This window comes from Budorcas taxicolor, chromosome 8 (assembly GCF_023091745.1).
Source record: "Budorcas taxicolor isolate Tak-1 chromosome 8, Takin1.1, whole genome shotgun sequence".
Lineage (NCBI taxonomy): Eukaryota > Metazoa > Chordata > Mammalia > Artiodactyla > Bovidae > Budorcas > Budorcas taxicolor.
In genome coordinates this window covers 77,049,523-77,053,891 of record NC_068917.1, presented here as the reverse complement: position 1 = coordinate 77,053,891, position 4,369 = coordinate 77,049,523, and positions in this window count along the sequence as shown.

Here is a 4,369-nt window from a genome sequence, read left to right as displayed (position 1 = left end):
GCTCCCAAACATGAACCCCCCCTCCCATCTCCCACCCCACAGCATCCCTCCGGATCATCCCCGTGCACCAGCCCCAAGCATCCTGCATCCTGCATCGAACATAGACTGGCGATTCGCTTCTTACATGATAGTATACATGTTTCAATGCCATTCTCCCAAATCATCCCACCCTCTCCCTCTCCCGCAGAGTCCAAAAGTCCACTCTACACATCTGTGTCTCTTTTGCTGTCTCACATACAGGGTCATCATTACCATCTTTCTAAATTCCATATATATGTGTTAGTATACTGTATTGGTATTTTTCTTTCTGGCTTACTTCACTCTGTATAATGGGCTCCAGTTTCATCCATCTCATTAGAACTGATTCAAATGTATTCTTTTTAATAGCTGAGTAATACTCCATTGTGTATATGTACCACAGCTTTCTTATCCATTCATCTGCTGATGGACATCTAGGTTGTTTCCATGTCCTGGCTATTATAAACAGTGCTGCGATGAACATTGGGGTACATGTGTCTCTTTCAATTCTGGTTTCCTCGGTGTGTATGCCCAGCAGTGGGATTGCTGGGTCATAAGGTATTTCTATTTGCAATTTTTTAAGGAATCTCCACACTGTTCTCCATAGTGGCTGTACTAGTTTGCGTTCCCACCAACAGTGTAGGAGGGTTCCCTTTTCTCCACACCCTCTCCAGCATTTATTGCTTGCAGACTTTTGGATCGCAGCCATTCTGACTTAACCATTCATTTTAAAGGGAATATTTATTTACTTATTTACACATTATTTATTGACAATAGTGAATGCAGTTACAGTAGATCTCAGGAAAGAATCTATGGGGAAACTTATTTTCAAAAAATTAACTTGACTGAATCTGATTCTACTTTCACATTCTAATTCCTACTTTCCTATTATGTTTTGAGACTGTGCCACTGGGTTTGGACCTTCCTTATTCACTGACATAAGAATGGGAGTTTATAAATGTGCAAATTCTATATAATCACAATTCATTTCTTTCTGGAAATTGGGAGGGTTCATGCAGTTGTCGTTCTGATTATCAGGCATTGCACCTCAAAGTGGGCAGGAGTGTGCAGGAAAGAGTGGTAGCCACCAGGTGGTGCTCTTGGTTCTTGCTGATTTCATTCTGGGAGTTTCAGCAGTAGTTCTGCAAAAACACAAGACTTGCCCAAGACAGGTTGCTACACCAGAGCTCACAGAATTGGTAATTAGGGTTGCTATGGTGATGGCAGGGGGCATCTTGGGATGTTTATGGCTTTGTAGGAGCCAGTGCCTATAAGCCATCAGATTGCTTCCTTTGATGATAATGGCTGGTGTAGCAAGGTCATGAAAATCCTTTCAGATTGTGCACATTGCAATGGTCACTGTTCTTTCAATGTTCTTCTTGATTCGTGGGTTATAACTGGGGTGTTGAGACTGACAGAATGTATTTGTTTTAATACGTTTATCTTCTACCATATTGTACTTTTGGCATTTTTCCATATTTGGTTTTCCTCAACCCTAGCATTTCTCAATTTCTTTTTTTTCATATTCTAACAGGTTCGAGCAAGACCGCATGTTAATTGCTCTTGAAGATTCAAAATGTCCACCAGTATATTAAAATCAATGCAAAGTCCTGTTTTATGTTAAAAAGATCATGTGACAATTGAACCTGTTTTAGTGGAATATTCATTAACACTTAGGAATTCTTCCTTCATTTTGTCCCTAATGTGTTAATGAATGTTCCATTAAAATGGGTTCAGTTGTAGTAATTTATTATGTTTACATGGGTCTCCCCAGGCTTACTGTCTAATCGAGGTTCAATAGAAGTTTATTGTTGTTACAGGCTCCTAAGAAATATTTTTTAGTTGAATTATCTCTCTGTGGATACTATCGGTTGCAATTTTAAAAATATATTTATTTATTTATTTGTGTCCAGTCTTAGTTGCAGCAGACAGGATCTTTGTTGCAGCACTTGGGATGCACTAGCTGTGGAGTTCAGGCTTAGTTGCTCCACGGCATGTTGGACCTTAGTTCCCAGACCAGGAATTGAATCTGTGTCCTCTGCACTGCAAGGCAGATTCTTAAGTAATAAACCACTGGGAAAGTCCCACAATTAGTGTTTATAAACAATCTTTAGCCATAAGTTTTAGTGGGATTCCAACAGCAAGATATAGCAACACCATTTGTGATAAGTCATTTGTAACTTAGTGGGTTGCCATTTCCTTCTCCAACCAGACTATCACCACGTCCTCATGAAAAGACAAAAGAATGAAGCACTTTTGCCTCTACTCAACATTTATTTTTTGTCTTATTGCATATTCTCAGTGTTTCAAGATCATTATGTTGCTAGAAATTTTTCCAAGAGACACCATTTCTCCTGTGAATAATTTTCTGCGATTGATCATAAAACATAACCCATAAAAAAACTCACAAAAATGCAAAAACACTGAGCATTTGCTCATACGTCTTTTGTTTCCCCAGGGAGCCATCCTTACTAACATTTTATTGCGTGCATGACCTTATGTCTCTTGCCTTTTTTGGAAGTGTTATGCATGTCTGAAATCCTACTAGCATAAAAAGAACAATAACCATGGGGGCATAGAAGGGATGCTATTTGTTGAAACCTGTATCAGGACTTCAAGCAGAAGGCTCCCTGAATCCTTTCCTTTGAGTAAATCTAGGTTGCATCCATTGAGGTGGGTTCTTCTACAAAGAGTATAGCCTCTTCTTGTTTCTGAATTTAAACAGATCAAGGCTCTATAACCTTTTTCTGTTCCTACAAGTTGTGCAAGATTGGGGAGAGGGGTACCTCTGAGTCTTTGTCTTATTATCTCTGAAATGGGGGTAAGAAACCCCAGCAAATGAGTTACTTTGAGAATCAAATCTGATAATGTATGTGATGAAACAGCAGAGTCTGCCATGTAGGTAGGCACTCTGTTGAGGTCACTTCTCTTGTTACCTTCTTACTTTTTCCCTTTCTTGGCCCTGGAAACAAAAAAGTCATTGAATCTAAGGACATGGGATGGAGCTAGAGTAAGGGCAGAGACATAACTATACTCTGAATGTTTGTGTCTCACCAAAATTTATGTGTTGAAATCTAATGCCCAAGGTGACAGCATTAGGAGGTGAGACCTTGCAGGACGGTTAGGTCATGGCGGCAGAGATCTCATAAATGGGATCTGTTGCTGTTTAGTCACTAAGTTGTGTCTGACTCTTTGCAACCCCATGGACTGTAACTCTATCGGACTCCTCTGTCCATGGGATTTTCCAGACCAGAATACTGCAGTGGGTTGCCATTTCCTTCTCCAAGGGATCTACCCAACACAGGGATCGAACCCAGGTCTCCCGCATTGGCAGGCAGATTCTTCACCACTGAGCCACCAGGGAAGGCTCTTTATAAGACTACAGTGAACATTAATCATATAAAGTACACAAAGCTCCTGGCACATTTTTGGGAGACAGTATTCCAGGAATGTTAGTTCTCTAACATCCTTCCATTCTTCCTTCCTTCCTTCTTTCTACTTTCCCCCCCTCTCTTCTTCCATCTCTACCTCTCCTTTCCTTCCTTCCTTTTTTTCCTCCGAGTATAAATAAGTCTTTTTTGGATATCTCTGAAAACTATGCTTTACTTACTCCCTTTCTAATGTCTCAGCAGAAGAGAGAGGGGAGAAGCGAAGAAATCAGAAAAGATTTTCTGTCAGAGAAAGACAAAATGATTGCCCTAAACAGCATTGGGGGAGCGCAAGTCTTTCTCCTGTGTTCCACCCTACCTCTCGGTTTGAGGGCTGGTAGTGTCCTGGTGGGCAGTGTGTGAGTGTGTGCATGAGACAGGGATACATCTGAGGCTTTGAGTTAGGAGTTGATTCTCTCAGAGGGGAAAACCATGACTCAAAGATGGTATTGCTCCCTCATTCTTCTTGAGTCCATTCCCCTTTTTGGATTGTTTCTCTTTGTGATTATTCTCTAATTTGACTGATACAAGATGACTTGGTAACTCCTTTCACTTTTAAGAAGGTCATACCCCACGTTCCCCTGCATCTCTCAGAAAATAAGGCAGTAAACAAGGTGGTACCCAGAGGAAATAAGACAGGTCTATTCAGAACAGAATATTAATTAGGTGAAAATGAATTCTCCCCAGTTTGTGAGGAGTATACTTTCCTGAGCTCATACAGAGCCAGGAATCATTCAAGATCCCTTGAGATGTGGTGGATGGACCCGGCTGAATTCACAGAGCATTTCAGAGAGACTCCAAGAGGGTCACAGGTCACATGGGCTTTTTATCTCATCTGAATGTCTCAAGCATACACCGCAAGCTTAACCTGTTACACTCAGTTCCCTCCTAATCTTCCGAAAGTTCCGGTTTTCCCCAATCTC